Source organism: Cheilinus undulatus, linkage group 4 (assembly GCF_018320785.1).
Source record: "Cheilinus undulatus linkage group 4, ASM1832078v1, whole genome shotgun sequence".
Lineage (NCBI taxonomy): Eukaryota > Metazoa > Chordata > Actinopteri > Labriformes > Labridae > Cheilinus > Cheilinus undulatus.
In genome coordinates, this window is record NC_054868.1 from 19580645 (window position 1) to 19594335 (window position 13691).

The following is a 13691-nucleotide window of genomic DNA, read 5'->3' on the forward strand; positions in this document are numbered from 1 at the left end:
TCAAATCAGGCATTTTTTTTCTCTCCAGGCTTCAGTATGTCAGCTATATGTCATAGCAAAAACAACTTTTCCCTGCACAGCAGTTTGTTCACATTTTTTTCCCCAAAATGATGGTAGATGTCAGCAAACAGTCTTTTATGACTTACCTTGCAGATGACCACAAGTTGGAGTCAGCAAGTAGCGTTGTAAAGGCAATAAACATCTCCTGTCATTTCAAAACCCCTGTATCCACGCAGTGCGAGCCAATTCAATCATCTGAGCTGCACATATGTGTAGATATAAAGATTGGATTGCTGGCATGTTAAAAACATCCGTGGTGGCAGGACTACTTTGCCGGCTTTTAACATACACAATCGTCATTCGGGTCAACCCAAGTGGTTACTGTGTTAGCTTCTTCTTTGTCTTCTTGGTAGGTTTGCAACAGCCATCTGCTGCATCAGACTGAATACATACACAAAAGGCTCAGGGACAGATCAGTGTCGCTGATGTTAAAGTAAACCAGGTTATTTAACATAAATATCAGCGTTGTGATTAATTGTGAGCTCTGTCCTGCAAAGAGTTCACTTTACGGGAAGCTTATAAAAAGTTAGAGACTACTTCATCACCTAACTAAACATGAATACTGATGAACTTCATCACAACAAAATGGGTAAAGAGAAATTCTAATATTTTTTAACCAGGTTTTTTAAGAAAGAGATGGAGAATTACATCACTTAAATTAACTCCTACAGACAATTCAGAGTCACAATACAGAGCTGGAGAGTCCTAAGAGAATCCACACATGCATGTGAAGAACCAGCAAACTTCATTCAGGAGCTTTCTTGCTGTGAGACAGCAGTACCAACCTGCACCTCAGTGCAACCACACTAAATATTAAAACAGACACTTTTCTTTTGCTCCTGCTTTTGTTGCTTTAGTACATGACACTCCAGTGTCCATCAATAGCTTAAGGCTTATGCAGCTTTGACAATTTCATCAACTTATAAATGAGCAAAAGCTCATGACACTCCTCACCACATGAATTACAGGGTCAGCCCTGTTTAATGCTTGTATTGCCCACCTGTCTCCCACTGGTGAGGACGTGGTTTTCATTATGCATCATCATAGCTTCAAGCTCAAACTTTTTTTTATTTACCAAAGGATTTAACAAATAATTTACAACAATTTGTTCTTCTGACTCGTTCAACCTTACCTCCTAGTGAAACTGATGTCCCCATCTGTGACACCCACCTCGCTTCCCTTCTTGCAAACCAAAAAAATTAAAATTTGTGGACATTTAATTCTTTGGACAGCCAGAATGACTGAAACCCCAATTAAACTAAAAATAAAAAGCAATAAGCTGCTGACAAGTGCCAGGACTGAAGGAGAGGGAACATGAGCACATTCCTGTTTTATTTATAGAACTATACGTGTACCAAACATACTCTTTTTTTTTCCTTTTTTTTTTGTCAAAAACCGAGCCCCTTAAACAAGGCGTAAAGTGCATTAAAGTCTTCCTGCTTTAATTAACATCCTTCATGATAACAAATAGTGAAAACATGATGTTTTGCATAAATACATGTATGAAAATAACAATGGACTAAACTCTGTACAAATACTTTACTTTCGCTCATGTCAACAGCACAACCCCAAAAGTCCTCTTTCCATGCAGTGAGGCGGGTGAAAGAACCAGCAGTGTGATGTGTGTTTTTGTCATCAGCAGACTGTAAAGGCCCAGCATAAACACTATTTAGAGTGTGTCAAGATTTCAAAAACATATTCATGAAACACTGGAAAGCAGGAGGTACTGATCCCTAGCTTTCACAGAGGTGATGGTGTCAGACCACGTCTTTGTGTTCATCATATGAGCCGTTCCTCTTTGGGCAGAGGCAGAGGGAGGCCGGGTTTCTCAGGTCCGGCTGCTCCTGTCTGTTTCCGCTCCTCTGCACTGGGCTGGTATGTTCCCTCCATCCGTCTCTTCTTCCTGATCACACATAGCAACAACAGTAGAGCCAGACCGAGCAGGGACAGCACAGTGGACACCAACACTGACCACACAGAGGGGTCCAACATCTGGATCGCCATGGTAACAGATACCTAAGAAGGAGAAAGAACATAAAGGTGAGGCTGTCAGAAGGGTCTGTAAATGTGTAACTCCAGATAATGCAAAATGACATTCACCCCAGTCTTGGCTTAGGTCAGGGACATGCACAGAGGGGTGGCCAGGGGTGAGCTGGCCCTCTTTGAAATCTGATTGGCCATCCCTGGTACCACAACAAAATCCCAAACTTTGGGTTTCTACTTGCCTTGTCAAAGGTGGGACTTGTGAAAGATCAGCTATTTGGCTGTGTTGCAACAGGCTACATCTCACATTGCACTTTGGTGAAGCAAATTTCGAAAAGTATTTGTATTTTCAACCCTTTAAATTATGACAACGGACATGGAAATGTTTTGAAAGTGGGCATGGAAGCATACAAATGGGATTAGCTAATCAGTGAATGAATGTGTGAGTGAATGTGTGTGAATGGGTAGGTGTGACCTGCAATGTAAAAGCACTTGCAGTTGGATGACTAGAAAAGCGCTGAAAGACTCAGGGACCAAAATGAAATTCATAATTTACTATCATCTTAAAACAGGACTCTGGACCACTGAGCAACAGTCCAGTTCTTTTTCCTCTTAGCTTATGGCATCTGTGGATCAGGATTGGCTCAACACTAAGAACACAGCACTTGTAGCCCATTTCCTGGACCAGTTGTGTGTGTGGTGGCTCTTGATCCAGTGACTCCAGCCTTGGTCCACTCCTTGTGAATTTCACCTAAGTTCTTGAATCTGCTTTGTTTGTCAGCACTCTGGAAGCTCGTCCCTGTTACTTGTGCACCTTTTCTTACCACATTGTTCCCTTCCAGTCTTCTTTCCATGAATATGCTTTGATAAATACTCAGAGAACAGCCTGCCCTTTCAGCTGTGACCTTCTGTGGCTTAACCTCCTTGCGAAGGGTGACAATGATCGTCTTCTGGACATTTATCAAGTCAGCAGTATTCCCCATGTTTGTTTGTTGTGTGTGCAAAACCAGAGTGAGAGAACAAATGCCCAGAAAACCTTTGCCATTCGGACTTTTCCACAATATTCTAATATTTTGAGAGAGTGGATTTTTGATTGTCATGAGTGGTAAGCTACGAAAAGATGAGTCATGCTAGCTAGCGTAGCGAGCGAATCACTAGTCAATACATGTAGCCCTACTGATAGATAAACTACTTAAGGATTAAAAATGATAAGTACACAAACTGTTTTCTGATTCATTTTACATAAATCTTCAAATTAAGACACAAAAAAGTGGGTGAAATATTTTCAAAAAATATCTTTTTCCAAGGTGGGCTTAAATGGTACACTGACCCAAAAAACAGCTAGCATAAGCTAACTTTGAACATGAATTCCTTGATAATTCAGAAAGTTTGGCAAAAAAGGGAAATAACTATAATGGAAAAGTTTTACAGCATATTTAGGCTACAGGCATTTCTTTACACATTTGTTTCATTTTGGTGAGAACATATCTTTATTTCCCTGGTAGTCACTGTAGAACCATTTAAGCCCAGTGTGTTCCATTTAAGCCCATTTTAGCTGTTTCAATAGGAAATAATGACATTTTGTGGTTTGATGGCTTTTCACTGTAATCCTGAGTTGGATGTTGTTATACCTCACTAACTTCATTAACATGAGTACATCACAGATCACACACTGCCCAGAAGAATTGTTATGTCAGTTAATTTTGCATAATAATTTGTTTACAGTGAGAAAAATGGCAACAAAAAGGAAGAATTACAGCAACTGTCCTAAAATCGTCATTGTTACAAGCCAAACATTAAATCCAAGTTCAATAAGATATTGTTGATGCACTGCAATGTCATTTAATACTTTTAAAAACAAATATATTTTTTTATTTTGTCAATATTAAATAAAATGTTCAATGAAATGTTAAATACTGAAGCCAATGAAAATTAGTTTAGGCCTACTTAGTCATGTTTGTGGAGGTCAATTTTTACAAGCCAAACATAAAATCAACAAATAAATTGTGTTTAACATGTATAAAATGTAACTGAATGAGTATGTGTTTACTAACTGAAAAATATTAAAAAAAAAAGTATATTTCTGTCAATAAATGTGGTTGTGGGCTTATTTGGAACACAGATGGGCTTAACTGGTACTTCGGTACCAGTTAAGCCCATGCCAGACTTCTGACTTTATTCATAAAATTTCTTTAATTTGTTTTTTAAAATATGCATAAGTAAATAAATATACTTTCAATGAGAGATTAATCCTTCATTTTAACAAATGATTATGTTTATAAACCATCTAAGTATCTATGAAAAGTATGTGAACTTAGATTTTGGTGGGCTTAATGGGTACATTTACCCTATGTAATTTTCTGAGATGCACCTGGTCTCTGGATCTAAGGAAACACCCAACCCATGATTCAGTACCAATCCCAATCCCAATCCCAATCCTTTTATTTAAAAACTAGAGTCAAAGTAAATATAAATAAATCTAAATACAAAAACCTGCAGATTTTTCATATTCATGAGAATCTCTGCCTTATGGTCATATCTATTAAGTACAAAATATTATTTTTCAGCATTTCCCACATAACATCAATAAAGGACAATATAAAATAACCCTTTAACTCCTGTTAAGTAGCAGCAGTGCAGTTTATGTTCCTTGCTTGGAATTATTTGTTTTTCTCAGGGAATATCAGCATATTTTCATTCTCAGGCAGAAGGTGAGATCTTTGAACATTCACATTGTCCTCTGTAGGTGAAAACACTTGGGACAGAAGTGGCTGGCATGGGGAAACATGCTTTTTGCTACAGGAGAAAGCAGTGTATTCCTTCCACCACTGGAGTGGACAGCTCCATGTCACAACGTTGCTACATCAATGATTAGCCTGTGCCGGGGCAGTTACATTACTTTCTGTTAGGGTGCGAGTACAGCGGTGGCGTATGAGCTCTGTACGAAGAAAGCTGCAACTCGTCTCACTTGCCCTAGAAAATGACTGATGAGGGGTACAAGACGACCCACTTGGGTGGCAAAATTAAGCCGTGTGTGTGGTGCTATCAAGCCTCCCTCACAGCAACGTCTTCAGTGTGTTATTGATGAGAACAGCTTTGTTTTCTCCAGTGTGTTGAAGAGAGGATGTTGTTCTTAAAACAGTATCTACATCTCTGAGTGTTTAAAGTTAAACAGGGCAAAGAATCCACAATAAAACAAGTTTTCACTGGCTCCATGATAATTCTGAGTTTATCAGCTGCTCTAAGAAGAGAGTTTATGATGTTGAATTAGTAGATTTAAAGGCAAACAGAGTTTAAACCCTATTTAATCAGAGTATTGTGACAAAAATTGTGCTGAATCGATTTAAATCCCTCCTTATTTGTATTGATTTTTAGCCAATTCAGGATATATCCTCATATCCCTAACCTGTACATCTTTTAAATACTGGCACCCTGCATCGTTATTTTTTAAATACAAAAATATTGACATCAAATTTGTATTGTACCTTAGTGTCGGTAGGTTTAATTAGGGCTGATCTCTGAATTTCTAGAGTTATTCCCGACTTATTGAATCATATTCATTTCATTTCCACTATTTTGCATTTAAAACTGTTCTTGTGTCATTTTAGATTTTTCTACCATCTTAATCTAATGGTTATTGACTGCCTGTTTGGATACAGACCTTCTTTTATGGGTAGATAAAAAATTATAACATGAACTCAACCACGGTAAAAGGAACTTCTTATGGACTGATAAGGAAATAAGAGGACAATAAAAAGATGAATGTTTGATAACACAAGGTCAGATGCCTTCTGGCTGAGCTGTCTGTGAGGTTTTGAAAGTAAAATGAGACATTAAGGTGCCCCATATTTTTGAGGAAGGGATTCTAAATGACATACCCAATATTAAATCAACACTGAACCCCTGTGGCTACAGACAAAACCCTGACCATTCCTAAAAGCAAGTTTTTCCTTCATGACTGTAGGTCTATCTGACACAGAGCTACACAAACTCAAACACAGAAAAAAATAGCAATATAATTTAGCCTGAAAATATCATTTAAAAAGGCTGTGATATTTTACCTTAGAAACTTCATGGAAAACTCACCCTCCCAAGGAATTTTAGGTATGGATCAGGTCTGTGAAGCCTGAGGTCTTACATCTGGGCAGCAAGGCATCTAACAAGAAAAAACACAGTCAAATCAGAGAAGAGACTTAATTTGACCTCTGGGATTAAAAAGCTGTTCAACATGCATGTGTTGACAAGATTCAGGCACATGCGTTTGTTTATATAGAGCAATTCTAAAGCAGCATTAAACACTGCAGGCCAAAGTGGTCTGATTGTTTTGATTGTTTGCAGATCAGATGTTTTCTGGCAGTTTAAACCATTCAAGTCAAGTGACATTTTAAGTGTTATTTCTTTTTTGATCAGACTTGGTCACTTCATATGTGGGACCATGGAGTCCAAACAATTGTTTGAGTAATACGAACAGAGAAACAAAAAACAAACCTCCACAAAAAGTAAACACTGAGCATCAAGGCCACAGTTTGAACTCAGCTTACATGCTTTAAAGAGCTTACAAATATTACACCGACCAATGTCAGAATTCTGACATAAATTTGGATCTATAACTAATTTTTAGTGGCCCTAATCCTCTTCTGTAGAATTCTCAGTAATAGAGAGTTTTTTTGTTTGTTTGTTTGTTTGCTTGTTTTTCAAATTGAGCAAAAGAGAATTCCCAGAATTCAGAGTTCATTCTCAGAATTCAGACTTTAATTCCAGAATTCAGGCTTCAATCTCCAGATTTAGGCTTTTGTCTCAGAATTCCAACTTTTTCTTAACATTTTAAAAAACTTCTTAACATTTTTTTTCAGTCAGAGTTCTGGCTTTACACCCAGTGTTCTGTCTTTCTCCCAGAATGAAGACATTAATCTCAAGATTGAAAAATTATGTTTGGATCAAAAAATGTTTAAACAAAGTTTCACAAGCCCTAATCTGCAGAATTCTGACTGAAAAAGGCATTAAGAGATTCTTTTTTTCAAACTGAGAGAAAATTCAGAATTCGCACATTCATCTCAGTTTTTAATCTCAGACTAAAGCTTTTTAATTTCAGAGTTCTGACTTTAAGTCTCTGATTTCAGCCTTTTCCCCCCCCTCAAAAATCCCACTTTTTCTCAGCGTTTTAAAAGGTTTTTCTCAAACTTTGTTTAAAATCAGAATTCTGACTTCACACTTACAGTTCTGAATTTTTCCCAGACTTCAGACCTTAATCTCAGGATTAAAGAAAATGTTGAATCTAATTTTTGTCATTATTGTTATTATGTTTCAGTGGCACTTAGCCACCTTTGTAAAATGCTGACTGGAAGAAAAAAAATCACAACTTTTTTTCTGACATTAAAAGTAATAATATAAATATTATAGAAGTAAACACGTTGTTGCTCCTGTTATTTTGATTTTTAAACAGGTATCAATTTTAGATCATAAACACCTAAAAATTCTTCACAGCTTTCATCAAAAAAAAAAAAAAAATCAATTTACATAAAGAAATGTATAGTGAACCAAAAAAGACATTAAAATTTAACATGATCAAGAGATAATATAAATCTGAAAGACACAATCTATTTATGTACATGAAAGAGTTGAGGAAAAAGTAGATAAGACATGGTTGAACTTTTTGTAAAGCAGCAGTTAAATAAATGTTTTTAGACCTGTTTAAAAACAGAGCTAACACACCTAGAAAGCCTCAGGTAGAGAGATGGAAAAGACCAACCTCTTAAGTATACACATAAAAAGTCCCAGACAGTTTAAGCATTATTCAAACAGACAAACAAAAACAGGACAACCCGAGGGGCATAAAAACAACTTAAATGACAAGGAAATATGAGAGCTCCAAATACCAGGAGCGAGATCTTATCAGCTCTTTACACTGACAGAAAGACAGCTTTAATGTTTAGGAGTCGCCATCACATCCCTGTGGTGAGTTAGACAAGACAAGAACTGCAGCATTCTGGGTAAATCGTTGTATTTTAACTCCGAGAAGAAACAGCCCAACATTATTTAATTGTGTTTAAACACCTAGTCCTACACAGCGACAGAAAATAAGATTTCAGCAACATCACTGAGTGGTTAAACTTCCAACAAAAACGTGTGTCCATGTTTCACACGGGTAGTACTTACAGCTGTTGTATTGGATTGCATTACATTGTTTAAGGAGGTTTAAGTTTCTGCTCGGTCAGTACATTAATAATACAAGACTTACAGGAGGATTTTTTTAGAACACTGTGCGAGGAGACGAATCAATGCCATGGATCAAACATCACAACCCAAACTAAGGGTCAGCAAACTAATACACAAGAAAATTGACAGAATGAAAAAGCAGCAATTTTGTAAAGTTACTTTTAAAGCATAATAGGACTTACAACTCCTCCATCTGCACTGATGATGACGCAGAAAAAGTTTAGTTTTTGGTAGGGATGCACAATACCTGATTTTTGCTGATAGGCCAATATTTACAGATTATTTTTAGCCAATACTGATATCTATACTAATAGACGAGCCCTGAATCCAGCTGAAAATCTGTAAGGTGACTGAAAGAGGGCAGAACACAAGAAACATCCTCACAATCTGACAGGTTTTTGGCACTTCTGCACAAAAAAGTGGGCACATTTTGCAAAGTAGAGATGGTTTTGCTGACTGACTCCACCCCAAAAGAGTAATACATGAATAAAATCAAAAAGTGCTTCAATAAGGCATCGCTCTCGGGCAGGGTGTCAAACTCACACAGCAGAGGCCAGATTCTAAATTTAGCTCTGACTTAAGTGCCTAACAGGGTCAACATTTAACTATAATCTATCAACCTCATTTCACCAGTAATGAATAATGGAAAAAAAACTCAGCACTGATAATAAATGATTGAATTGAATAAATGATTTTAAAAAAGTCAAAATGATAAGTTTAAAGGTTCAAAATCTGAGATAAAAAGTCAAACTTATTAGTTCAAAAGGTAAACCACAAAATTCAAGAAAAGTAAGGGCAAATACATGAGATTACATCCAAAGTCACGAGTTTTAAAGGTCAAAATATGACTATTAATTTTAGATTGTAAGTCTAAAAGGTCAAGACGTCAGATTCGATTCAAAATCACAAGTTTAAAAGGTCATGACTGAAAAATACAAAATTGTGAATCTAAAAGAAAAATATCATAAATATGAATTGAAAAGATCAAAATATGAAAGAGTCAGACTCATAAGTTTATTAGTAATTATGAGATGCAAAATTTGAAATATTAAAAGAAAACAAAAATGTATTTCTTTTACACATTCCTGATTTTTTTAATCTAATTTTTTAAAACTCTTTACTTTATCAAATTATCATGACTTAACAAGGATATTTTTAATCATCAAGGTTAAATTTGCTTTTATATACTGGAGAAAATCTACAGACCTCAGTGAGCCAGTTAAAAAAAAAATATGATAGGATTTGGCCCCTGGGCCTCAAGTTTGACATCTCTGTTCTAGCATATTTATGCGCTCAGGTGTTCTCATTTTAAACTTCACTTTTATTCCCCCCAAAATTGGCTGCATTTTACTGAACTGTATGTACTATAGGTGATCAGTTCTGAAATATATTTTTTCTTTTTTACATCACAAAGAAATGGTATTGTAACAGAGATGTATAGACCTGTAAGAGCCACTGTAGTTTATCATCTTTATGTATAAATCACCAGATTACAACTAAAGTCATGACCCTTAATATATAGAGGTGACAGTGACTTTATCTCATGACATCTCAATTTCAGAAACACAGCATTAATTCTGCTGGGAGAAACTACCACTTAGCAGATCACAAAGAGACTGGGCCTATCTGCGCAGCTGTTTGCTTTGACCAGCTGGGCCACTGGGTCAGGGTCTGTTCAATCCTGATGAGCCCCTCTGATGGCTCATCTATGTTTTTATGCAGGCATGATGCCAGTTAAAATTAATTACATTTTTATTGTAGTTGCAGCCTAAAGAGATAATTAATAAAATGAGCCAATCTTGACTCCATGTTGAACAATGGGGATGTAACGATACACTCAACTCACTGTAAGAAAAGTATTCTGATAGTTTACAATGCCAGATGATTTTTTATTAACAATTTAGCTTTTTCTAGCTTTTTTACAGGTCTATTCTTTAAAAGTAGTAAGGCAAAATATTAACTTTGTTTTAAGTCTTAATAAATTGCAATGATATGTAGCTTTAAATTTTGAGCACTTTGATATTGTCTCAAATTAAATAAACATATTTTTCATATAAAGATTAGACCTTTTAAAAATCATTAAAATAGAGGGATTTACAGGAAAGAAGACAAAAAGAGTTGTAGCCTGTGTTTCTAGGAAGCTCAAAAAGCTTTCAAATGCCCTGAATTGTCTAATCTCTGCTTATTATAACGATTATCCCAACAAACATAATTTTCTCCAATTGATTCAAATTTTCCCAATTTACATGACTTTTAACAACATTTTCGTTTCATCCATACTTAACTTCAAAGATAAAGACTAAAATTAGCATAGCATGCGGTCAGTTTAAACAGACAATTAAAACAAAGCTGAGAAAAGTTACCAAAGCAGAGAGGAAATAAATGATACCACCTACTCACCGTTTTAGCTACAGGTAAACGAGGCGTGTTACTCTCTAAATGTAAAAATAACTTCCTTTAGACTGAAGTGGCTAATTTGTTCGCTAATCTTCGATAAAGTAATCACACAGACACACCCATCAAAGTTTAACATTGCCACAGACGGATGAGCTGCTGTTTGGTGGAATGCAGCAGATCCTGCTCCACCTGTTTAGCATGTAGGCTATCTCTGCTCAGGTGAGGTCTGCGGCCGTAAACTCGCAGGTGAAACCAGCGACGAAAAACGAAACCGAGCAGTTCTTGCATGCACCAGCTTTAGTGTAGCCTGGCTCGCAGAAATACATAAAGGTAACGTGCTGTGACGATTTAAATTACCTGACAGTTAGTTATCATTCAGGTGAAACGACTGGCGTGCCCTGCGGTGACTGAGGCTCAAAGCGAGACGCTCCTGAAAGGCGAAAACACTCATACTCCTACACAGGGATGTCAGCATGCACGCGACATAACTGAATCTGGTTGCTCTCACGCTCCCACCTGCCTGTCCACATGCAAATCAACATAGTCACGTGCCCCCTCTCCGCCAATTAGAAAGGGTTGTGTATCTGCGTGTTTTATGTGTCAAATAGCCTTATTGCAGCTTTAAATGTCCATTGTAAAAGTAGCACATAGTCCGCTTTGTTTCATTTTAAAAGATATGTTGTAGTGATATTTATTTTTTTTAGGATTAGTAGGTTTCGCTTGATTGATTGAGCTACAGCAACCTACCATTCATCATTCACTGATAAGGTTTAATCATTCGTGTAGAAAGGCCTTGTGTGAGTTAAAAAAGCTGGCTTTTCTTTTCATTCTTGTATGTGAACTAGCAGAGACAAAGACACAGTCACTTTCCAAGATTTTAAGAAGGTGTTTGGCTGAATGAATAACTGTACTTTATGTGTCATGCACAAAAAGTGTCCAATCCTCATGGAATTATACAGCAAAGGATGTTCAAGTGGCAAAAAATAATAATAATAATAAAGGGCAACCTTTCTGGCCCTATGTGAAAAGTTGCCCCTCTCCTCCTTGTTAAATCATGAGTTAACTGTGATTAACCACAGTTCTTGGAAAGCTGAGTTAAATCTCACTGGCTACACCCAGGCCTGATTACCGCCAGATTTGTTGAATTAAGGAATCACTTAAATAGAGCCCGTGAGACAAAGTGAAGTAGGCTAAAGAAATGCAACAATCCAAAGAAATTCAAAAACAAATGAGAAACAAAGTGATTGAAATCTATCAGTCTTGAAAAGGTTACAAAGCCATTTCCAAGGCTTTGGGACTCCAGCGAACCACAGTCAGAGCTATTATGCACAAATGGAGGAAACTGGGAACAGTGGTGAACCTTCCCAGGAGTGGTCAGCCAACCAAAATTACTCCAGGAGTGCAAAAACGACTCATCCAGGAGGTTGCAAAAGAACCCAGAACAACATCCAAAGAACTGCAGGCCTCACTGGCCCTATTCTGTGGACTGACCAGACAAAAGTGGAACTTTTTGGAAGGTGTGCGGCCCGTTACATCTGGTGTAAAAATAACACAGCATTTGATGAAAGAACATCATGCCAACAGTCAAACATGGTGGTGTCAGTGTGATGGTCTGGGGCTGCTTTGCTGCTTCAGGACCTGGACCACTTGCTGTGATTGATGGAACAATGAATTCTGAATACCACAAAACCCTGAAGGCGAACATCTGGCCATCAGTTCGTGCCCTCAAGCTCAAGTGCTCTTAGGTTATGCAGCAGGACAACGACCCAAAACATACCAGCAAGTCCACCTCTAAATGGCCCAAAAAAAAAAAAAAAAAATTAAGGTTTTGGAGTGGCCCAGTCAGGGTCCAGACTTAAATCCAATTAAGATGCTGTGCTGTGACCTTGAACAGGCAGTTCATGCTTGAAAATATGGCTGAATTAAAACAGTTCTGCAAAGAAGAGTGGGCCAAAATTCCTCCACAGAGATGCAAAAGACTCATCATACTGTTACTGTTGGCTTGCACTGTCCTGCTCTACTTTTGAAGTTTTGTGTCCAGTTCTTTGTAAATGACCCTGTACTTGGTACTTTGGTCATTAATTGTGTTGAAGACAATTTAAGACAAATATTAGGTAAAACATATACAACTGTTTTAGTAGATACTTGGATTGTGAAGAAGAATGCATCAGGGTGTCAGTCAGTATCAATAAAAAAGGAATGACTACAATTCTTAACTGAACCAAATGTCATCCTTTTTGATACTTAATGAATAATATTTGGTTTCTCTATTTTCACATACTAAATGTTCGAAGAATGGGACATTTCTGGATAGTAGTTCTTGCAAAACAATATTTTTGTTCAGTATGGATCCTGTAGGGCAAAGTTCAGTAACACTGCTCTAACCTCATGTTTGTCTATGGTCAGTAGGTTTGATTGTGTGTATGCAGACTGATTCAGGATATGATCAAAGCAAAAGAAACAAACAAAAAAAAAACAACAATTACAATATATTGTGTTAAAAAAGTCAGAAAAAAACATTTTTAAAGGGAGGTGCTCAATATTGTCGTGAAAATCTCCTTTTTAAAATGCTTGGAGTCAATCATTCAGTCATGTATTGATTTTCTACTGTTTACCTTTTTGTTCCCCACAGTGGAGATAACATTCTTTCACTGCTGCTGGGAGATCATATGTGATTGTGTTTTTGTGCTGAGAAACTTTGGGAAGAGGACGGGTGAGCTGGAAAGTGGGGGTGAAGCAGGCGGACAGAGAGTGAATAAAAAGGAGGGTGCTGGGGGGGTGACACTCTAACTTTGTGAGATCAGGCCTGAGGATGAGGAGGACTCTGCTGTGGTTGCTGGCCTCTTTGGCTTTTGGATCTTTCTTTCCTGTGGCTGATGGAGCTCCACTGTATACCATCTTTGTTTGTTCAATTCCAGTTAAGCAAACAGAAAACAGAAAGTCCTTTCATGCTGCTGAGATTTTTTTTGTTTTTGATCAATGAAAGCTGCAACAATGAATGGCTGTGTTACAAGTATAGTACTTAAGCTAATGTT